Here is a 25000-nt window from a genome sequence, read left to right as displayed (position 1 = left end):
AATCTTGGACGCAGATGCTGAACTTCGACAGCTGTTACTTTGTAGAGCTTATCATGGTTTACCTCCAATGGTCTCCTTATGGTACATGGATACCTAATAATTTATTCTTGCACCAGCTAACATGGCCGATGCACTAACGGTCATTGGCTGGTCTGAGTCGCATCTCGATACCGTTTTCAGGTTGCACTAGCCAGTGTCCATCATGAGATTTGCCTTCAAATGTCACACTGGGTTCATCCAGGTTAAGGACCAAAATTCAGCGTATAAAATTGCATCTGCAAGCTGGTCAATTTGGGAACTTTGTTACCCTAATGCAGTGATCCCTCACTTTACAATATTAAGAGAACCCTTCATCCCCCCAGGTGTATTATTTTCTGTACTCTCTGTTTTACATGTACATGGCTACTTAAATGCTTTACTTTACACCACACGGTTAAAAAGTCCCTGGTGGTTTCCTCTACAAACCTCCACCAGGGTCTTCTCAACATCCATCAGGGTCTCCTGAACCTCCATCAAGGTCTCCTCAACCTCCATCAAGGTCTCCTCAACCTCCATCAAGGTCTCCTCAATCTCCATCAAGGTCTCCTCAACCTCCATCAAGGTCTCCTCAACCTCCATCAAGGTCTCCTCAACCTCCATCAAGGTCTCCTCAACCTCCATCAAGGTCTCCTCAACCTCCACCAGGGTCTTCTCAACCTCCACCAAGGGTCTTCTCAACCTTCACCAGGGTCTTTTCAACCTCCACCAAGGGTCTTCTCAACCTCCATAAAAGATCTCCTCAACCTTCACCAAGGGTCTTCTCAACCTCCACCAAGGGTCTTCTCTACCTCCACCAAGGGTCTTCCAAGACCAAACCATCGATTTAGTCACCCCTTACCCATAAGTTATTCCAACAAGTAGGACGACTGTTGGCTTTACCAGCTTTGGGCGTCATTTGTGAATTGGTGTCATTGTAGATCACCACTTATTGAAGGTCAAGCCATTGTGAAGTGATATAACTACAGCAGGATATTGTAAAGTGAGGGGTTACCGTCCAAATGAAAATAATAAGTGGAACCACCGAACCGGTGGGTTCCTCAGGTCAAATTGTTGTGCAGGAATCAGCTCAATCCACCACCTTTCTTCCTCTTCAATGACTGTGAGGCAGGTTCTGGAAAGGTTTTGTTATGTCTTTGCTTTTCCATATGTTTTCGCTCAGATCTCATCCCTAATTTCAGGACACCGCGATCTGGACAGTCGTCTGTTCTACCTCACATTCCACTATAAGACTGTGTCTCTTTTTGATCGCTGGCTCGAATAAGCTAATATGGAACTACAAGGGTTATTTCTTGTACGTCAGTAACATTAGATATTGGAAACGAAGTTAAGGGTTGTACAGGAGGGCAAGTATTAAAATATATTTATTAATATTGGCTGAGTTGATGATTTGCAGTAAATGATACGAGAGTAATCCTTCTAACTGTGACCAATGTGGAAAAGCTGGAGTGGTGGCACTGAAGTGAGCTGGATCCAGCATCAGAGCAGCGCTTATAAGCTCTGCTGCTAAACATTGTGGAAAAGCGGAGTGGTGGCACTGAAGTGAGCTGGATCCAGCAACAGAGCAGCACTTACAAGCTCTGCCGCTAAGTACTTGTAAGTGCTCCTCTCCTTGCCTAGGATACCACCTCTGATAGATTGTTGAGGTGGCCAGTAACCTAAGCAACAATACAGTAAACTATAGAATTAAAAGTTCCTCCGTTGAGAATGAAGATTATTTTGAACAAGTTTGTTATTTAAGGTGATGAAAATTGATTCTTGAAGACAACAGTGTCCAGATGACATGGTAGGACGTAAAGATCCCTTTATGGAAAACTCAAGCTGTCCTTCAGTCTCGGGATCTGGAGCCTTTCTGACTAAGGGTAAGTTCACACAGTGCGTTTTTCGCGGCGTTTTTGCGCAGTTTTCGGGTGCGTTTTTGCTCAGAAAACTGCATGACTTTGCTTCCCCAGCAAAGTCTATGAGTTTTCATTTTTGCTGTCTGCACACAGCGTTTTTTTTCAGCTGCGTTTTTGTGGTGCCACAAAAACGCAGCATGTCAATTATTCCCGCATTTTTCACTGCGCTTTTCATCCATTGACTTCAATGGGATGTTGAAATACGCAATGAGAAACGCAAATAGCTGCGTTTTGGTGCGTTTTGGTGCGTTTCTAAGACCAAAAACGCAGCTATAAACACAGGAGGTGGGTAGTAAAGTGACGTGTACAGGAAGAGGATTCCTTCTGTCAGTAAACACAGAAGCGTGAATCCTCCCGGTACCGTCACCGCTGCGTCCACCTCCGGTCCTGTGCATGTATGCTGCCGTGCGGCGCCATGTACAGGCAGGAGGTGGAAGCGGCTGCGAAAACAAAAGTTAACAGTAGAAAAGAAAAAAAAAAGTTATACTCACCTGTCTGCAGCCTCCCGGTGCCATGCCCGCTCCCAGATCCTCCTCCCGGTATCGCCACCCCCGCTCCGGCTGTGTGCAGACGGCCGGAAAACCTCCGATGGATGCAGGACCTGGCGATGGATCACCTGATGCAGTCACCTAACGCATCAGGTGATCGTAAGTATCGCGGTGACGCTGGTGCCCGGCCGGTATCAGCGGATGCGTCAGGAGACTTCATCCCTGATTACCGGCAGCTGCTGCAGCGATCGGACAGGATCAGACTCCCGCCCCATCGCTCCAGGAGCTGCCGGTAATCAGCACATAAGTGAGTATTATTTTTTTTTATTTTTTTTTTTTTGCACCGATGCATCTGCTGATTGTATAAACGGCTTTTATACAATCAGCTGATGTGTAATGGGATTCAGGCACTTGATCCTGACACATCATCTGATCGCTTTGCCTTCCAGCAAACCGATCAGATGATATTGGATCCGGATTGGACGGCGCGGGACCCTGACACAGGATTACTGCGGAGGGGGGTTCTTTATTTCAATAAAGATGGAGTCACTAATTGTGTTGGGTTTTATTTCTAATAAAAATATTTTTCTGTGTGTTGTGTTTTTTTTTATCTTTACTAGAAATTCATGGTCGCCATGTCTAATATTGGCGTGACACCATGAATTTCGGGCTTAGGGCCAGCTATACAGCTAGCCCTAACCCCATTATTACCCAGCGAGCCACCCGGCATCAGGGCAGCTGGTGGAGTTGGATACAGCGCCAGAAGATGGCGCTTCTATGAAAGCGCCATTTTTTGGGGTGGCTGCGGGACTGCAATTCACAGCGTGGGTGCCCAGAAAGCATGGGCACCCTGCACTGTGGATTCCAATCCCCAGCTGCCTAGTTGTACCCGGCTGGACTCAAAAATTGGGCGAAGCTCACGTCATTTTTTTTTAAATTATTTCATGAAATTCATGAAATAATTTAAAAAAAAAGGGCTTCCCTATATTTTTGGTTCCCAGCCGGGTACAAATAGGCAGCTGGGGGTTGGGGGCAGCCCGTACCTGCCTGCTGTACCCGGCTAGCATACAAAAATATGGCGAAGCCCACGTCATTTTTTTTGTTTGGGGGGGGCAAAGAAATCCTGCATACAGTCCTGGAAGGAGGATGCTGAGCCTTGTAGTTCGACAGCTGCTGTCTGCTCTCCTGCATACACTATTGGATGGAGGATGCTGAGCCTTGTAGGTCTGCTCCCCCTGACTCTCCCTCAAGCATACAGTCCTGGATGGAGCATGCTGAGCCTTGTAGTTCTGCAGCTGCTGTCTGCTCTCCTGCATACACTATTGGATGGAGTATGCTGAGCCTTGTAGTTCTGCAGCTGTCTGCTCTTCTGCATACACTAGTGGAGAATGAAGAACACATTGAAGAAGGAAATGACATCAGACCTTTTTTTTTTGTTCACTGATAAAAAAACGCATAAAGACGCAGTGAGCAAAAACGCAGCAAAACAACGCACCAAATCGCGGCAAAACGCGTGCGTTTGCCGCGTTTTTTTGCCGCGGGTGCGTTTTTGTGCAGTTTTTGCCGCAAAAAACGCACAAAAACGCAGCGTCAAAAAAACGCAGTGTGTGAACCTAGTCTAAGACAACCCCTTTGATTTCTGTCTATTGGGGCCATATAATCTATAAAATGTTACAGTATGTATTTTTTTAGCCCATAAACTATAGTTGGGTAAGGATTGAAGTGGTTCAGAACGAGATTTTTTGGTGGACCCAGGACCATAAGGTCTACCAGGAAGGACTTTGGATTGAGCCTTCAGAACCATAATGTCTACGAAGGTCTAGCAGAATTCAACCCCATTAGAGCAGACTTTGGAGACCATCATTTGCCTTTCGAATCAAGCCCTCAGAACCATGATGGCACTGAGTGGGTCCCCAATCTGCTCGGAGGGCATGTAATTGGCATTAAAACATCTGCCCATAAAATACATAACATGTCATATCTTCTTCTATAAGAAGAATCCAAGCACCGACACATTATTCCGCCTCACAAGGAAAAAAATATCTCATTCATTATCAGCAGATAATAAAAATCCCACATTAAGTCATGAACCCTTATTGCCGATTTCTGCTGTCAGGCGATTTTCCTGACGAGCCTCCATGAGTTTCTTATTACATCCGCCGTAAGCATTCACAACGGAGGTTTTTTTTTTACTTTTTATTTAAAGACGAAGTATAAAAATTTGTCGTCTCCGTTATTTTTTGTTTATCTTTTTGAATTTTGGCTTTTGTAGTCATCAAAGCGGTCATGTAAGAGTTAAAAAGACCAGAAGGCACAAAGCATGGGAACCCCGGCGAAGCGTCTGAGTCCTGTTACACGGAATGTTAATAAATACTTCCAGCAAAGCTGCAATTTGCCCTCTAATTCTCTGTAACGACTTCCTCTCCGTCTCCTTCGCGTCCATTGGTGCAGCGTTTCATGGTGGTATATCCTTTTTTTATGGGTTTTTGAACTTTTCAGCAGAGAACAAGTTCAAGTTTCCATATGGCGAGATGCGGAGTTAGATAGAACAGCTGATGGGGAGAAGCATTAGCAGAAAGTGGGACTTCAGGGTATAAACCTCGGGTGAAGAAAATGAAGGAAAGGTCACAAATTGCCCCCAGGTTACAGTAACAGTGTAGGGAGAGTTCCCCCTTAAGTTCTTTATCCAGAAAACTATTCCCGGATCCTCATCTTTCTATTCTGAGAATTTAATGTGAAAAAAATGAAATTGAAAAAGTCTAAGGTTCCTTTTCCAGGAGCAATTTGTGCCCATAATAAGCACCGATAGATATCACAAGATGATTGACACTGATATTAAGGCGGGCTTTGCACACTACGACATCGCAGGTGTGATGTCGGTGGGGGTCAAATCGAAAGTGACGCACTTCCGGCGTCGCAGTCAACATCGCAGTATGTGAATCCTTTTACATACGATTAAATAGCGCAAAAGCGTCGTAATCGCATGATCGGTGTAGGGTCCGACATTTCCAAAAATAGCGAAGTTCGATCATGCGATTTTAGTGTTATCGTCAAAGTTTTTCACCGGATTGCTGCGTGTAAAGTCTAGAATGATGTTTCGGTTTTTTTTCTTCGTTTGGATTTATTTCAAGTTTGCCCTACACACCTCATTAGGAAAACGGTTTCTGCGTGTTAATTGGTCTCTGCATCAGCGTATGGGAGGTGCTTACATCCTTTATAAGGGTTTGGTTTTTTTTAACCTATTCTGGTGGCGTTCTGTCTTCCATAGTTTGGATCCATTACGTTAGCAATACACGTGGCTATTTGTTATAGGTGTGAAACCCTGTTTATTATTTTTTCGGAGAATTTTTTTGATCATCCTGTGATAAAGTAATTTTGTTAATTATTTAAACTTTTTTTTTTTTGGTTTATTTTTAACCAAAAAAAAAAATAATGTATTTATGAAATTAACGTTACAAAATTAACATCAAAAATCGCATAAAAAAAAAGTTAATTTTCATTACCTCTTCATCACACAATTGCTTAAGAAAATAGGACTATACACACCTATTAAACAACCTTATATTCGACCGAAAACAAACACACGCCAGCAGGTGTGGAAGACACATCCGCACAATAAATACTACATGGAGACCAATCAAAAGGAGTCGACATGCTCATTTAAAGAAAGCGATGCGTGAACGGAAGTAGAGCGAGGCTATAAATGACGGTATAGATGTCATAGAAAGTACACGAGCAAAGGTATGGAAAAGAGACAAGGACCGGTATATCATGAAAGATCTATGAGAGATTTCATACAATCACATAGTTGCCCTTAGGCGGGCTTTGCACGTTGCGAAATCGCAAGCCGATGCTGCGATGCCGAGCGCGATAGTCCCTGCCCCCGTCGCAGCAGTGATATCTTGTGATTCCTGGCGTAGTGAACATTATCGCTACACCAGCTTCACATGCACTCACCTGTCCTGCGATGTCGCTCTGGCCGGCGACCCGCCTCCTTCCTAAGGGGGCGGGTCGTACAACGTCACAGCGACGTCACACGGCAGGCGGCCAATCAAAGCGGAGGGGCGGAGATGAGCAGGATGTAAACATCCCGCCCACCTCCTTCCTTCTGTAGAGCCACCGGCGGCAGGTAAGGTGATGTTCCTCGCTCCTGCGGCTTCATACACAGCGATGTGTGCTGCCGCAGGAACGAGGAACAACATCGTATATGTCGCGGCAGCGTAATTCTGAAAAAATCGGAGCCTACACCGATGATACGATAACGACGCTTTTGCGCTCGTTAATCGTATCATCTAGGATTTACACACTACGATGTCGAAAGTGACGCCGGATGTGCGTCACTTTTGATTTGACCCCACCGACATCGCACGTGCGATGTTGCAACGTGCAAAGCCGCCCTTAGGAATCGTACAACAATCCAACGTCGCTTGTATGGTCGTTCAAATCGCAACAGCAGTTGTGTAATGTGAAACAAAATAGACAATTATAGTGCAATCAAAGGATATCGCACCTGTGATGGAGCGTGTCTAATCGCTTCTGCGTCGGTTAGACATTGTTACCGATATCGTAACGTGCAAAGCCCGCCTAAGGGTCTTCAGATGGGTGGATGGAAACAGTATTGAGACAATGGATCAACAATGGTTTGGTTGTTTGCACGTCATAGTCTGCACATCGGGGGGAACTCCGGAACAAACTACTGTAGATCCATGAGACTGCGAAGAACTTCTTCATTACTGGGGTCTGATCTCTGGGACCCCTAGAAGTCCCAAGAACTTGATTCTGCACCAACCTGAATAGTGCAGAGGTGGAGCATGCTCCATTCATTGTGTATGTGACTGCCGGAGAGAGTCTGCACAGTAAAGCAATGGCTTATCCAAGCAGTCCCAAAGGCAATAAATGGCACAGAGGGTGCAAGTTGGACCTCCCAGTCATTTGGATGGAGCTCTGGAAAGCCCAGTTCTCAGGATTATGGGGAGTCAGAACTGGAGCAGCGAGGGATAAATGGTCAGGAGATCCCCCAGGGTCTTGGGAAGATAGTGCCCCCCAGCAGCCACCCTCTCCTGAACACTAGCACCCTCCAGCAGCCACCCTCTCCTGAACACTAGCACCCTCCGGCAGCCACCGTCTCCTTAACACTAGCGCCCTCCGGCAGCCACCCTCTCCTGAACACTAGCACCCTTCAGCAGCCACCCTCTCCTGAACACTAGCACCCTCCGGCAGCCACCGTCTCCTGAACACTAGTGCCCTCCGGCAGCCACCCTCTCCTGAACACTAGCACCCTCCGGCAGCCACCCTCTCCTGAACACTAGTACCCTCCGGCAGCCACCCTCTCCTGAACACTAGTACCCTCCGGCAGCCACCCTCTCCTGAACACTAGTACCCTCCGGCAGCCACCCTCTCCTGAACACTAGCACCCTCCAGCAGCCACCCTCTCCTGAACACTAGCACCCTCCAGCAGCCACCCTCTCCTGAACACTACCACCCTCCAGCAGCCACCCTCTCCTGAACACTAGCACCCTCCGGCAGCCACCCTCTCCTGAACACTAGCACCCTCCAGCAGCCACCCTCTCCTGAACACTAGTACCCTCCGGCAGCCACCCTCTCCTGAACACTAGTGCCCTCCGGCAGCCACCCTCTCCTGAACACTAGTACCCTCCGGCAGCCACCCTCTCCTGAACACTAGTGCCCTCCGGCAGCCACCCTCTCCTGAACACTAGCACCCTCCAGCAGCCACCCTCTCCTGAACACTAGCACCCTCCAGCAGCCACCCTCTCCTGAACACTAGTAGCCTCCGGCAGCCACCCTCTCCTGCACACTAGCGCCCTCCGGCAGCCACCCTATCCTGCACACTAGCGCCCTCCGGCAGCCACCCTCTCCTGCACACTAGCGCCCTCCGGCAGCCACCCTCTCCTGCACACTAGTGCCCTCCGGCAGACACCCCCTCCTGCACACTAACGCCCTCCGGCAGACACCCTCTCCTGCACACTAACGCCCTCCGGCAGCCACCCTCTCCTGAACACTAGTGCCCTCCGGCAGCCACCCTCTCCTGAACACTAGTACCCTCCGGCAGCCACCCTCTCCTGAACACTAGTGCCCTCCGGCAGCCACCCTCTCCTGAACACTAGCACCCTCCAGCAGCCACCCTCTCCTGAACACTAGTAGCCTCCGGCAGCCACCCTCTCCTGCACACTAGCGCCCTCCGGCAGCCACCCTATCCTGCACACTAGCGCCCTCCGGCAGCCACCCTCTCCTGCACACTAGCGCCCTCCGGCAGCCACCCTCTCCTGCACACTAGTGCCCTCCGGCAGACACCCCCTCCTGCACACTAACGCCCTCCGGCAGACACCCTCTCCTGCACACTAACGCCCTCCGGCAGACACCCTCTCCTGAACACTAGCACCCTCCAGCAGCCACCCTCTCCTGAACACTAGCACCCTCCAGCAGCCACCCTCTCCTGAACACTAGTAGCCTCCGGCAGCCACCCTCTCCTGCACACTAGTGCCCTCCGGCAGACACCCCCTCCTGCACACTAACGCCCTCCGGCAGACACCCTCTCCTGCACACTAACGCCCTCCGGCAGCCACCCTCTCCTGAACACTAGCACCCTCCAGCAGCCACCCTCTCCTGAACACTAGTAGCCTCCGGCAGCCACCCTCTCCTGCACACTAGCGCCCTCCGGCAGCCACCCTATCCTGCACACTAGCGCCCTCCGGCAGCCACCCTCTCCTGCACACTAGCGCCCTCCGGCAGCCACCCTCTCCTGCACACTAGCGCCCTCCGGCAGCCACCCTCTCCTGCACACTAGTGCCCTCCGGCAGACACCCCCTCCTGCACACTAACGCCCTCCGGCAGACACCCTCTCCTGCACACTAACGCCCTCCGGCAGACACCCTCTCCTGCACCCTAGTGCCCTCCAGAAGACGCCCTCTCCTGCACACTAGTGCCCCCCAGTAGCCACCCTCTCCTGAACACTAGAACCCCCCCGGCGGCCTATTCATACCGGTAATGTCCACATCGATGTCTCCTCATCCTATCCAGCACACAAGAAGTAAAGGGGCGCACATGGAAATCACCATTGTGAAGTCTAAGGCTGTGTGCAGACCAAAAACATGTTCTGAAATGGAAACTGCTTCAACAAATGCTCCTTTGTGGAGAAGCTTCAGCAGGAGTTCTCCTTTTCCACAGCAATTTTGAAGATTTTTTTTTAGAATTTCAGAAAAGTTTCTTAGTGAAGCTTTTATTTGCAGCTTTCTGATTGGTCAGTGGTTAGTTTGGAGATGAATCAGAATCCACTTCACAGAAGGGACAGAACTATTTCTATACTTAGGGGGTCTGTAAAGTGCCAGTTTAACATCTTGGGTTTAGTGCTAGTGTAAGGTTTTGGGTCTATAAACAAGGGTGTCTGGTCTGGGATCTGTATAATGTGGGGTCTGGTCTGGGATCTGTATAAAGTGGGGTCTGGTCTGGGATCTGTATAAAGTGGGGTCTGGTCTGGGATCTGCATAAAAAGGGGTGTCTGGTCTGGGATCTGCATAAAGGGGTGTCTGGTCTGGGGTCTGCATAAAGGGGTGTCTGGTCTGGGGTCTGTATAATGGGGGTCTCGTCTGGAGTCTGTATAAAAAGGGTCTAGTCTGTATAAAGGGTGGTCTTGTCTGGGGTCTGTATAAAGGGGGATCTGGTCTGGGGTCTGTATAAAGGGGGGTCTGGTCTGGTGTCTGTATAAAGGGAGTCTATGGTCTGTATAAAGGGGGGGTCTGGTCAGGGGTCTGTTTAAAGGAGTAATAGACAAAAGACCTAGCATCACCTTAGCCAGGTGCTAAGGAGAAATGAGGGAAATACAAAAAGAAAACTCCGGCACACTGTATAATTTCCCAAAAAGAATTACGGACACAAGTTCATTAAATCTTTATCTTTTTCTTTATTTAGTGTAGAAAAAGGGGGGGGGGGGGTTTGCTGTACAGTGACAGAGTCCGCCAGAACACAACGTTTCGGCCTACTGGCCTTCCTTAGGTCGGACAATCCAATATGAACAGGAATCCCAGTAAATTGGTGGGTGATAACATGTATGTTCTCTAACTATTTAATAGGAATAAACGTGGACCTACAGGTTCAAGAGCTAATTAGATGGCAGGTAAAGGTAGGGAACAGGCTGCAGTCTTGCGCGTGTCATGCACTCGTTGTGGGGTACGGTATAGCTGGTGGGGGTGCCAGCCTGGTGAGGGGCTGACACAAGAGGCCAAAAGTCCTCTAGGATCACATCTGTCAAAATGTACAGATTAGAAGGGACGAATAACAATTCCAAGGCTTACATCAATGGGGGCAGAGTCAGATATATCTGGAGGCTGGGCTGAATGGGGAGATCCTCTTTGTGGAAATTATACAGTGTGCCGGAGTTATTTTCTTTTTGTATAAAGGAGTGTCTGGTCTGGGGTCTGTATAAAGGGGGATCTGGTATGGGATCTGTATAAAGGGGGATCTGATCTGGGGTCTGTATAAAGGGGGATGTGGTCAGGGGTCTGTATAAAGGGGGATGTGGTCAGGGGTCTGTATAAAGGGGATTCTGGTCTGGGGTCTGTATAAAGGGGTGTCTGGTCTGGGGTCTGTATAAAGGGGGATCTGGTCTGGGGTCTGTATAAAGGGGGATGTGGTCAGAGGTCTGTATAAAGGGGGATGTGGTCAGGGGTCTGTATAAAGGGGATTCTGGTCTGGGGTCTGTATAAAGGGGTGTCTGGTCTGGGGTCTGTATAAAGGGGGATCTGGTCTGGGGTCTGTATAAAGGGGTATCTGATCTGGGGTCTGTATAAAGGGGGATGTGGTCAGGGGTCTGTATAAAGGGGGATGTGCTCAGGGGTCTGTATAAAGGGGATTCTGGTCTGGGGTCTGTATAAAGGGGTGTCTGGTATGGGATCTGTATAAAGGGGTGTGTGGTCTGGGGTCTGTATAAAGGGGTGTCTGTATAAAGGGGGATCTGGTCTGGGGTCTGTATAAAGGGGTGTCTGGTCTGGGGTCTGTATAAAGGGGGATCTGGTATGGGATTTGTATAAAGGGGTGTGTGGTCTGAGGCACTGTAGATGGGAGGAGGGGTCTGGTGTTGATACAATCAGTTATAATTACTTTCTTCATTTAGGAAATAAGGTGGATAATTTGGGGTCTGGTCTTGGGTCTGTTAACGGGCCTGATATGTGTATGAAGGCAGGGTCTATATACAGGGGGGGTCTTATGAAGGGCTGAAGACTATATGCCTATAATCGGTGGTCTCCGGTATGGAGCCTTTTTTCATTATCAGGCGTTCCCATTATATCATTCCTTACAAGTTGGAAAATTCTCCAGTCAAAAATATTGAAACCTTCTATATATAAAGCAGAGCTCCCATCTCCAGGGCAGAAATATCCGCTATTCTTGTGTTGAATCCCGCCATCGGTAAATGGGCGAAGCTGCAGGACAATTCATATTCGCTCTCTGCAGTAATAAGTCCGGTGACGTCCGGCCTCCGTATATCTGGACCTGATGGCAGCTGACAACACAGTAATAAATACCGTATACCGTGCGCTCCATGGCCCCATGTGCTGGGAATGGCGGCAGAAATTATATGGAGCGGATTATCACAATGTATCTATTTCTATGAAGGGGTTAGATACCAATAAAAACTAATCAGCACTTCCACATCCTCATCCCGCCGGCTCTGCGCAGCGCGACAGGTGGCTGCTCTTTTTATATTGTGCGAATCCTTGTCAGCTCGATATAGATATTATTTTCCATAAAGCGAGTAAATCCGCTGCTGCACCGCTCTGCCACACTGCAACAATATGATTGCATCAGCCTTAAAGGGAAAGTCCACCACCATGCACATTACATAGCTATCCGCTATCTCCCCAGACTGCATGAAAAGTGGAAACTTTGCAGTTAGTGGTTAAAAATCTCCTGCCCTTTTGTGTACACAGCTCCTATAGACATGTGTCTCCATGGTTACAGACTACAAACAAACCCTGTGTAGTGTGATCCTGCAGTTGTAGTCCAGAGGCACCAGAACAAAGATTAAAATGCACTTCCCCTTCATAGTGCTGGATGTGCACCTCCCCTGCCAATTCTCAAGACCCCTAAACCAAAAAGCCACCCCCTGTATTCTACAGGCTCCCAACATACAGCGGCAAAAGGTCTCCTCTCTGAGGCTCGCGGTATAGAGATAGATGGATAATAGAGAATGATGCAGCGCCAGATGTGCTAATGGAGAGGCGCCGGGGATGTCGGCAGATAGAAGGATCGCAGGACGGCGGCCATGGATTACCGGTGTGCTCAGCTCTAATGTACATTATACTGGAAAATGTTTAAAGAACAATAGTATCGATCTATTATGAGCGAGCACTACCATGCTCGGGAACTCTGATTGGCTCTACTCATGTACCAAGTATAATGGGGAACTCAAGCATTTTTCCAGAAGATCTTCTATTGTACTCGGTACATGAGTCAAGCCCATCCAAGCGTCCACCTGCTTGTTACAAGTACCGAGCACCTGTGCATGGTAGTGCCCACTCATCACTAGTAACGAGTACTGAGCACCCGAGCATGGTAGTGCCCGCTCATCACTAGTTACCAGTACCGAGCACCTGTGCATGGTAGTGCCCGCTCATCACTAGTTACCAGTACTGAGCACCCGAGCATGGTAGTGCTCACTCATCACTAGTTACCAGTACTGAGCACCCGAGCATGGTAGTGCCCGCTCATCACTAGTTACCAGTACTGAGCACCCGAGTATGGTAGTGCCCGCTCATCACTAGTTATCAGTACTGAGCACCCGAGCATGGTAGTGCCCGCTCATCACTAGTTACCAGTACTGAGCTCCCAAGCATGGTAGTGCCCACTCATCACTAGTTACCAGTACCGAGCACCCGAGCATGGTAGTGCCCGCTCATCACTAGTCACCAGTACTGAGCTCCCAAGCATGGTAGTGCCCACTCATCACTAGTAGTTCAATATGGGATAGATAAATAGGATATATTGATACTATTGTTCTTTAAAAAGTTTCCAGTTTAAGATACATTAAAGCTGAGCACATCGGTAATCCATGGCCGCCGTCCTGCGATCCTCCTCCTATCTGCCGACATCAACAGAAGCTCTTCATTATTCCGGCGTGCTGGGGCCGCTGCACCAGGGTCCTGTGAATCTTTTTTTTTCTCTACTCTAAAATGAATATATTTACTGTACAGTGAAAAGTTCTGCAACTTTGTATAATATTTTGTATATTAATTCATTGTTCAAAATCTGTGCTTGCGGTCAATTAATAGAATCTGCAGGGTAACAGCCAACGTCAGGGGTTCTGTTTTCTGCGTTTTTATCTGGAAATTGCTTCCTATTTTTGTGAGTCGCTCCCTCTCTTTTCTGAATGATGGGCGCCTTCAGTTTTGAAAGATTTTACTGCCATCCAGAGGAGAATTGAGAAAAAACTGAAACGTAGGGAATCGTGAATATTCAGTCGGTCACTGATTCTCCTGTTATCCTCTACGATTAGGATGATCCTAAAGCAAGCAAGGGTGTAACTATAGCGGGTGCAGGGGCTGCGGTCACACCCGGGCCCTATAAGACTCGTGATATAGTGTGGGCCTCATTGCACCACTGAGAACAAGACCACATCGGAGGAGAGGGACACACGCCTATATTTCCATACGTGGCACCATCCCTTTAAGACATTTACTCTTTAAACAGCGTGGAATTTTTTTTTTTTTTGTACGATGGCGAGGAAGCCGTGTAAGTTCAGGAGCGGCAGCGAGCGGGGGTTTTTTCCGCAGGGCGGGGGTCGTATTTATAGATGAGAGCAGCTGTAATTAGCTTTACATTACAACATTTTAATATTCAAACATTACGGCGTATAGGAAAGCTGCAGCACTGACCTGCGGGTATTTGAAGAAGTCGGTGCATGTGGATATACGTTTCATGAAACTCAATCTCCGAGCACAAAAACAATCTGTTTATAACTGTATCTTATATCAGCGGCCGGATAACTTTACACCTCTCAGTGATACTACATATGTCGCCTGCGGAATCTGCAGAAATGGAAAAAATAGGTTTTACACGGTATAATGTGAGTGGTGGCGGCATTTCTGCTGAGTGATAGATATTCTCCATCCACTTGCAAAAAATATCAAAATTATGCCCCCCCCTCTCCAAGAGCCCACGACAGCCACGTGGACGGCGTCCATACTACATGGTCCATACTGGTACAATCGGAGCTGCATACAGAAAACAAAACATTTTTTTTAGACTGTTTGATTATTGATAATTTTAATGTCAAATCTATTTTTGCTAATTTTTAACACCGAAGAAACATAACATACATTAGCAAACTTTGATATTATTTTAGATGTGGTTGGAGCATTAACAATGGATGTATTTAATTTTAGCATTTAACCCTTTCACGACCGGCCGATTTTTCGCTTTCCGTTTTTTTTTTTCGCCATTCTTTTTCTGAAAGACGTAACTTTTTTATTTTTCAGTCAATATGGTCATGTGAGGGCTCATTTTTTGCGGAACGAGCTGTACTTTTAAATGAAACCATCAGTTTTACCATATTGTGTACTAGAAAATGGCAAAAAAATTCCAAATGCTGAAAAATTGCAAAAAAAGTGCGATAGCACTATGGTTTTTGAGATATTTTATTCACTGTGTTCACTATATGGTAAAACTGATGTGTGGGTGTGATGCCTCAGGTCAGTGCGAGTTCGTAGACACCAAACATGTATAGGTTTACTTTTATATAAGGGGTTAAAAAAAAATCGGAAGTTTGTCCGAAAAAAGTGGCGCACGTTTTACGCCATATTCCGTGACCCGTAGCGTTCTCATTTTTCGGGATCTTAGGCTCAATGACGGCTTATTTTTTGCGTCTCGAGCTGACGTTTTTAACGGTACCATTTTTGCGCAGATGCTACGTTTTGATCGCCTCTTATTGCATTTTGCGCAAAAGTTGTGGCGACAAAAAAACGTCGTTTTGGCGTTTGGAATTTTTTTGCCGCTACGCCGTTTACTGATCAGATTAATTGATTTTATATTTTGATAGATCGGGCGTTTCTGAACGCGGCGATACCAAATGTGTGTATATTTTTTATTTTTTTAACCCTTTAATTTTCAATGGGGCGAATGGGGGGTGATTTGAACTTTTAGGTTTTTTTGTTTTTTTTTAATTTTTTAAAACTTATTTTTTTACTTTTTTTTTTTATTTTACTAGTCCCCCTAGGGGGCTATTGCGATCAGCATTCCGATCGCTCTGCAGTATCTGCTGATCACAGCTGGAAGGCTGTAAACAGCAGATACGCTGTCTTTCTCTTTTGCTGTGCCCCGGGCACAGCGAAAGTGAAACCAATTCATGTGTAGTACAGGAGTCATCACATGACCCTGTACTACCATGACAACTATCGGGAGTCACGTGATCGCGTCACGTGACTTCCGGTTTCGGCGGTAAGTAAAACTTTACCGCGATTGCGCTTATAATGGCGCTGTCATGTATTGACAGCGCCATTATAAGGGGTTAATCGGCACGAGCAGATAACGATTCTGCTCGTGCCTAGCAGGCACACATCTCAGCTGTGAAAATCAGCTGAGATGTGTGCCGATCGCGGCATGCTGCCGCCGGAGGACCGCGGGCAGTAAGATTATGTCATTTAGGACGTAATTTTACGGCCCGCGGTCGTTAAGGGGTTAAAGAAACCGTTAATATGGAAAATGTATAAAAATATCTGAGTTTCATTTATTTGATCCTAATCTGCTTTATGTTACAAGAAAAGACAGCGAAAAAAGGTAAAAAAGAAAAGCTCTTGTATGTCTCAGAAGACCAACTATTTCCCCTTCATCCTCCTGACAATCTTTTGTTTGTGCCTGTGAGACAACTGGCTGCAGCAGGAGCCTCCCCCTTCTCACTGTCCTGTGTTTGGGTGTAAGAAAAGTGCCTGCAGCAGAAGCCTTCCTCAAATAAGTGTCGTGTGTGGCTTTAAAACAACCAACTGCAGCAGGAGCCTCCCCCCAATCTTCTCAGTGTCCTATCTGTGCCTGTTAGATAATAAGCTGCAGCAGGAGCCTCCCCCTCAGTGTCGTCTATGTAGCTGTAAGACAAATGGCTGCAGCAGAAACCTCCCCTCCTTAGTGTCATGTGTGGCTGTAAGACAAATGGCTGCACCAGGAGCCTCCCCCCAATCTTCTCAGTGTCCTATCTGTGCCAACAGGAGCCTCCCCCTCCTTAGTGTCGTCTATGTAGCTGTAAGACAAATGGCTGCAGCAGAAGCCTCTCCTCCTTAGTGTCATGTGTGGCTGTAAGAAAAATTTCTGCAGCAGGAGCCTCCCCCCAATATTCTCAGTTTCCTATCTGTGCCTGTAGGATAGCTAACTGCAGCAGGAGCCTCCCCCTCAGTCTTATGTATGTAGCTGTAAGACAAATGGCTGCAGCAGGAGCCTCCCCCAATCTTCTCAGTTTCTTATCTGTGCCTGTAAGACACCTAGATGCAGCAGGGGCCTCTCCCTCCTTAGTGTATGTCTTGTATGTAGCTGTAAGACAACTAGCTGCAGCAGGAGCCTTCCCCTCTGCCAATCAGCAATAGGATAAAGATTAAACCATGGCTCCTTGGTTAATCTTAGTCATTTTTCAGACAAATATGGAACAGATCAGCAGGAGATTAACCCTTGTTGATCTGTTCTAGACTGACAAACCCTAGAGGGGGGGGGGGGGGGACAAGATTCTCTCAAGTTGATAATGAACATCTAATTATACAAAGGCTGAATAGAAGCTAAAAATAATGAAAAGTAGAACGTCTCACCATAAGTTAGACCTCAAATATTGAGAGTCCTTCCGCGTTAAAGGAGCATTGTACAACTGCCTTAATTAAATGGAGTCGGTCACTCGGTTAGCACTGGATGGCAGTATTAGTTTGGCGTTGGATTCTGGTATTATTTTGGCACTGGATGGTGGTATTTTCCAATGGATGTGGTGTTATTTTAGCACTGGACAGTGGTATTATTTTGGCACTGGATGGCGGTATTATTTTGGCACTGCATGACAGTGTTAGTTTAGCATATTTAATAAGAATATTTGTTTACTACTGTGATACCAATGTGGTATGACTGAAGAATGAGTGTGATTAGATAGGAATCCTAATCAAAAGATAGTGATCACAGGTCTTATTGATCCATCCAAACTCTGTATCAGAGAGGTGTCCTCTGGTTGACCCGATTTCACCATGATGAAGAGTATGTGTTAGTAGGTCTTGAACAAACCATTATTATGAGGAAGGAACGCTTACAGTTTAACATATGCAGGAAACCAGTGGTTAGTTAGCAACATGTGTAGGAAACTAGCGATGTAAAATTCCTGGCTCATTGCAACATATGCAGGAAACCAGTGGTCAGCTAGCAACATGTGTAGGAAGCTACTGGTGCCCACAGCAGCGTGTGGTCAGGTTACATTACCATGACTCAGCAATCACATGCTGGTCACCAATTGCAATACTCAGTGCACACGACGACCACAATGTACAAAGTTTGGTATAAAAATACAGGGCTCGCTCAGTGAGATAGGGACATTTCCAGGACGCTCAAGTGGACGCACTGTGCCTGTGATGCAGAGGCCGGGTTGTCATCCTTCTCACTAATCGAGTCCCTCTGATGAGGAAGGAATGCTACAACATACGGTAATGTTGATGCATATTTCTGTTATTGTATAAGATTCTATGACTATAAAGTAGTGCTAATGCCTATGTACCATTGATTATTCATGTGCTATTAAAATAAATAATATCTTGCTATAAAGAATCTTAGTATTCGTGCCTGAGTGAGTGAGCGCTTCGTAAGTACGGCCTTTCAGACCTTTTTAGGAGAATTTAGCAAGACAACTACAGTTTATAGCATTAGAATGTAATGTTTATACAACCATATGTGGGCACTGGGGTTGCACTGGCACTAAATAATGGTATTACTTTGGCACTATCTGGCATTGTTACCTATTTTCTATAGTATATGGCTTTATTCCGTTATCTTCCTAAAGCCTTACCATACAGTCACCATTTCTTGCAGCTTTACTTTGCACTGGATGGCGGTATTATTTATGCAGATTACAGCGATTATGATACTTTTGTGGTATTTTCACCCATTCCACCAGTGAAGGCTCCTGCTTCTCTTTTAGCCCCTGATGCTGTTTCTTTTATGCTTCTTATGTATTGCTCGACATTGAAGTAACATCTGATGCAGTCAATGACCACCTAATGGGAAAGAGATTATCACAGAGGGGTGAAGTGATCTGCGAACGATCTGAGATCTCCACAGGTCCACAGTGTACATGGTGTGTGTCAATAAGGCGGCCGTGCCGAAAATGACAACTGGTTGCTACTGCTGTAGCTGCTGTTTGCACCTCCTTCTCAGATGGCAAGTAGGTGTAGGTCCCGCTCCTTACCTGGGACTTATATTATGTTGCAGTCAACTGATTCTTTCACACAGTGATGATCGTCGGCTTCTACTTTTCCCACCTTTTTTATAGACGCAGTAACTTGCGCTGAAGTCATTACTTGGTGTCAAAGGTTTTTCTTTAAGTGAAATCAGCTACTTCCGATGCGGTAATAAAAATGAGAACACCTGAAGAAAGTGTCGGCTCGGCTACCCCGGCCCTACATTACATTGTATACTGGTCTGACCCTTGAAACACTCAAAAAATATAAACAACTGATCAAATGAAAACAAAAACACATTTTAAAAAAAGTTGCTAGTTTTTACCAGCATTTTGCAGTTATACGGATTCATAACATTTCATCGCGGCTTTCACCCTTTTCAATTCGACATTGCCTGCTCCAAAATCTAAACAGATGACATTGCATGTTCTGCCACAAACTAAATGCAGTTTCCTGGTAAAATAATCAACAGCCAAAATCCTCTGAGGCTTCTGTGTCACGCAGCAGTGGACCTTTGGTCTCCCCGTAAGCACTGGCTGCCGGAAGCATAGTGGCAGAAATTAACACAGTCGGATTTATTTTAATAGGGTGGTGATTTCCTGGACGTGTCCAGAGCTCCGTATACATCACAGATCACTGGTGATCAACCCCAAAACCTGCAGATATTCCTGCAGACGGTGCATACTACAAATACGGACTTCCCAATCAGCACCATGGACAGAGGATGGGATCAGCTCATGAGAAGCACTCGCTTATAAGACAAAAAAGGGTAAGGCAGCCGTGCAGATCTACTGGCCATGAGCGGGCTATGGATCAGCCGGTGACAAACCTGTGCACACATGGGCACTGTCATGGCTGCAGTAGGAAGAATCAGGGACTGCAGTCCTAGATAATTATTAACTTTTAGGTTGGGTTTCGTTGACTGGATTCTTAATTCATGTGCAAAACAGAGCGCACACGGGCAGCACAACGGAGGGAACACGGGCAGCACAACGGAGGGCACACGGGCAGCACAACGGAGGGCACACGGGCAGCACAACGGAGGGCACACGGGCAGCACAACGGAGGGCACACGGGCAGCACAACGGAGGGCACACGGGCAGCACAACGGAGGGAACACGGGCAGCACAACGGAGGGCACACGGGCAGCACAACGGAGGGCACACGGGCAGCACAACGGAGGGCACACGGGCAGCACAACGGAGGGCACACGGGCAGCACAACGGAGGGCACACGGGCAGCACAACGGAGGGCAGACTGGCAGCACAACGGAGGGCACACGCACCTCACAATAGAGCGTATATGAGCAGCACAATGGACGCCACACGCACCGCACAAAAGAGCGCATACGAGCAGCACAATGGATGGCACACGCACCTCACAACAGAGCGCATATGAGCAGCACAATGGACGCCACACGCACCGCACAACAGAGCGCATACGAGCAGCACAATGGACGCCACACGCACCGCACAAAAGAGCGCATACGAGCAGCACAATGGATGGCACACGCACCGCACAACAGAGCGCATACGAGCAGCACAATGGACAGCACACGCACCGCACAACAGAGCGCATACGAGCAGCACAATGGAAGGCATACGCACCGCACAACAGAGCGCATACGAGCAGCACAATGGACGCCACACGCACCGCACAACAGAGCGCATACGAGCAGCACAATGGATGGCACACGCACCGCACAACAGAGCGCATACGAGCAGCACAATGGACAGCACACGCACCGCACAACAGAGCGCATACGAGCAGCACAATGGACGGCATACGCACCGCACAACAGAGCGCATACGAGCAGCACAATGGACGCCACACGCACCGCACAACAGAGCGCATACGAGCAGCACAATGGACGCTACACGCACCGCACAACAGAGCACATACGAGCAGCACAATGGACAGCACACACACCGCACAACAGAGCGCATACGAGTAGCACAATGGACGGCACACGCACCGCACAACAGAGCGCATATGAGCAGCACAATGGACAGCACACGCACCGCACAACAGAGCGGATACGAGCAGCACAATGGACAGCACACGCACCGCACAACAGAGCGCATACGAGCAGCACAATGGACGGCACACGCACCGCACAACAGAGCGCATACGAGCAGCACAATGGACGCCACACGCACCACACAACAGAGCGCATACGAGCAGCACAATGGACGGCACACGCACCGCACAACAGAGCGCATACGAGCAGCACAATGGACGGCACACGCACCGCACAACAGAGCGCATACGAGCAGCACAATGGACGGCACACGCACCGCACAACAGAGCGCATACGAGCAGCACAATGGATGGCACACGCACCGCACAACAGAGGGCATATGAGCAGCACAATGGACGGCACACGCACCACACAACAGAGCGCATACGAGCAGCACAATGGACGGCACACGCACCGCACAACAGAGCACATACGAGCAGCACAATGGACAGCACACGCACCGCACAACAGAGCGCATATGAGCAGCACAATGGACAGCACACGCACCACACAACAGAGCGCATACGGGCAGCACAATGGACGGCACACGCACCACACAACAGAGCACATACGAACAGCACAATGGACAGCACATGCACCGCACAACAGAACGCATATGAGCAACACAATGGATGGCACACGCACCACACAACAGAGTGCATACGAGCAGCACAATGGACGGCACACGCACCGCACAACAGAGCGCATACGAACAGCACAATGGACAGCACATGCACCGCACAACAGAACGCATATGAGCAACACAATGGATGGCACACGCACCGCACAACAGAGCGCATACAGTCAGCACAACGGATGACACCAAGACTTCTTCTGAGCTGCACCAATCCTCTGGAACGCTCTATCCCAAGAATTTAGGACGTATCACAACTTACTCAGCTTCAGACGCACCCTAAAAATGCATCTTTTTAGGGCGGCCTATCACACTCCCTAGCCGAACTAAATTCACGTATTCCCTCCACAACTTCTCAGAACATAACCCCACGCCAAACTCCATGCCACCCAAATGCATCTCAAGGTTCTGGCCAACTGGTCCAGGAAGCCATTATCTATCCCCCATTTCCTTGAGATGGCTGGATTGTCATTGTAAATAAGCATCGTACCTTGCCCCCCCATATCTCATTGTAGATTGTAAGCTCTCACGAGCAGGGTTGTCTTTTTTCCCTCTAAATATTGTATTTTCTATAACTGTTACTTGTTTGTATATGATCCTCCTGAATTGTAAAGCGCTGCGGAATATGTTGGCGCTATAGAAATAAAGATTATTATTATGGCACACGGGCGGCACATGCACCGCACAACAGAGCGCGAAGAGCAGCACAATGGGCAGCACAATGGATGGCATATGCACCGTACAACGGGCTGCACACCGCACCGCACAATAGGCGGCACACGCACAGCAGAACAGGCGACACAATGGGCGGCACATGCACCGCACAATGGGCTGCACACCGCACAACAGGCTGCACACCACACAGCACAGCGGGCGGCATACAAAACAGACTGCACAATGAACAGCACCCAGAAGGCGCACCGGACAGCACACAGACAGCATACAGACATCACAACGGACTGCACACTGAGTGGCACAATGGACTGCACACTGAGCGGCACAATGGACTGCACATCGGGCGGCACACTGGACTGCACATCGGGCGGCACACTGGACTGCACATCGGGCGGCACACTGGACTGCACATCGGGCGGCACAATGGACTGCACAATGGACTGTACACTGGGCGACACAATGGACTGCACATCGGACGGCACATTGGATTGCACATCAGGCGGCACATTGGACTGCACACTGGACTGCACATCGGGCGGCACAATGGACTGCACATCGGGCGGCACAATGGACTGCACATCGGGCGGCACAATGGACTGTACACTGGGCGATACAATGGACTGCACAATGGGAGGCACAATAGACAGCACAATGGACAGCACATCGGGCGGCACAATGGACTGCACATCGGGCGGCACACTGGACTGCACATCGGGCGGCACAATGGACTGCACATCGGGCGGCACACTGGACTGCACACTGGACTGCACATCGGCCGGCACACTGGACGGCACAATGGACTGCACACTGGGAGGCACAATAGACAGCACAATGGACTGCACACTTGACGGCACAATGGACGGCACATGGACTGTGTTAGTCCGAACTCCGCTTTGGTCTGTACACGGGTCAGTGACCGCGTCCATGAGCAGCTGTGTGCACTTTGTTGGATAACAATGCAATGCCAACTGTGTGCTATTTGGCACAACTAAAGCCATCAACTCCTCATTTTCAAAACGGGCGGGTCTAGTGCATGTTATGATTTTTTCCCAGCATTCGCTCATGTGCAGCAATTCAGTGACTTTCCTGCCCACAATGCTATCAGTGTGCGGTCAGTTATGAAAACAGGCGAAAAGTCCGTTAGTCTACACTGATCCTTACGGTTTAATGCTCATTGGTCGCTGGACGGCCTGGATGATGGTGACATGTTTTTGTAATTGTACAATTAAGGTCAAGTAGATCGATCTGTGGGGATGACAAAGCAATGCGCCAGCCGGTCCATGTCTCTATACGGCATATCGGGAGGGCAAAACAGTCATGAAGAGGTTAATCATCCTTGGTGCTAACTTCAATAAAATAAAGGGGGATCGGGGCTGAATGTCTACAGGAACCGTGTAATTACCACCGAGGAGATAATGGCAGTGCAGAAATTTCTCTTGTCAGACGTTCCTAATTACCGTCTCACGGGGCATCTAACAATAAAAGATAACATTGATCCTTATGAGGAAGGAACTATTTAATGAACGCAGGCCGACAATTACTGCAGGATCTGAGAAAGCGTGATGTACAGAACAATGAGCGAGCGCCTCACCATGCAGGAGCATGCACCGGATCCATCAGCCACGAGGCAGCAATCCTTCATCCAGAGACATATATATATAGTAACACCTTTCCAGAAGATCAACCCTACGAGAAGGCCTCGCCTTTATCCAGTTGCCCCATGTGCTATACATGCTGGCCATCTTCCTTGCGGAGACCTCCTTCAGCGAAGACCATTTTTCAATTACATTTTGGGAAAGTTGTCTTAAAGAGTAAATTGAGGCGTTCACCCAATTCAGACATCGGGATATCTGGAGACCCCACTCTCTACATCAATGATATGCTCTGGAGGACTCGGCATAGTCATCTGTGGCATGCTTGCTCATCTGCGGCCTATAATACTACATTTCTCCAGCAGTGGCCACTGCAGCAACAATGTGCGGCTGCACCGAGCAGACCGAGGCGATCACTGGTGATCAATGGGGTTTTCAGCTGTTAGATCCACAGATAAGGTAACCGTCCAAAAGGGAAGGCCATGTCTGCCACAGGGGTCCAAACACTGCTAATAGGACTGCCGCGCAATCCCTAAGGGGGTCGCGTTACAGACTTTGTATTGAGGCTCGGAGGGAGTGCAAGCTCACGAAAAGAGACTCTCAGAATAAGTCACCAAGTATTATTACAATATTAAAATAGGCGACTATATCCAGTGAAGCACCCTCAAAACCATACATTCACGGTGCTGATATAACATATCATAAGCGTTAAAGGTGTTGTCCAATATAGAAAAAAAAAACATGGCTGTGGGGACTAAGAAAAGCAAAAATATTATATATATATTTATTTTTTTGTATTAATGTGCGTGTGTATATATATATATATATATACAAAAACTTGTGAACAAGAAGGGGTATTTATCATGGGGTTTTTTTAAAGTAAAACTACTGTACCACAGTTGTGAAAAAGTATACAGTTTTTATTATTACAAAAAGTGCAAATATCAAAAATCACATGTGATGACAGTTAGTAGTTAGACATACATAGTTAAAATCCAATTAGATGAGACAGAGAGAGAAAAAGGTCCCAGGGAGGGAGACAGACTACCCCTTAACTAAAACTGGTAAGAAAGTAGTATTAGGCTATGTGTCCACAGTAAAAGGTCCCTGCGGATTTTTTTGCCTGAAAATCCGCAACTTTCGCGGCAAATCCGCACCCGCGGATTTGCCGCGGATTTACCGCGGATTTACCGCGGATTTGCCGCGGATTTTGATGCGGATTTTATTTTTTTTTTTTTCCCC

General features: G+C 47.8%; 1 protein-coding gene and 1 long non-coding RNA gene across 4 annotated transcripts in view; one reads left to right on the top strand and one right to left on the bottom strand.

Annotated features, from left to right (window-relative positions):
• The window catches only part of FGF3 (fibroblast growth factor 3), a 7901-nt gene extending 6523 nt beyond the window's left edge, over window positions 1-1378 (top strand). The window contains exon 3 of the mRNA XM_075325306.1: window positions 1-1378. This exon is cut by the window's left edge and continues 364 nt beyond it. The gene's annotated coding sequence lies outside the window, so the exon portion shown is untranslated.
• Window positions 1-25000, bottom strand: part of LOC142254623 (uncharacterized) — a 253831-nt gene that overhangs the window by 141559 nt on the left and 87272 nt on the right. For 2 of the 3 annotated variants that reach the window (XR_012727285.1, XR_012727283.1), the window contains one exon: window positions 14308-14460. The exons of the other annotated variant lie outside the window; for it this stretch is intronic. This is a non-coding gene — a long non-coding RNA (uncharacterized LOC142254623). The remainder of the gene's footprint in view (window positions 1-14307; window positions 14461-25000) is intronic. 3 annotated transcript variants of the gene reach the window in all.

This window comes from Anomaloglossus baeobatrachus, chromosome 10 (genome assembly GCF_048569485.1).
Source record: "Anomaloglossus baeobatrachus isolate aAnoBae1 chromosome 10, aAnoBae1.hap1, whole genome shotgun sequence".
Lineage (NCBI taxonomy): Eukaryota > Metazoa > Chordata > Amphibia > Anura > Aromobatidae > Anomaloglossus > Anomaloglossus baeobatrachus.
The sequence above is the reverse complement of the archived record's forward strand: the minus strand, read 5'-3'. Positions and strand labels throughout refer to the sequence as shown.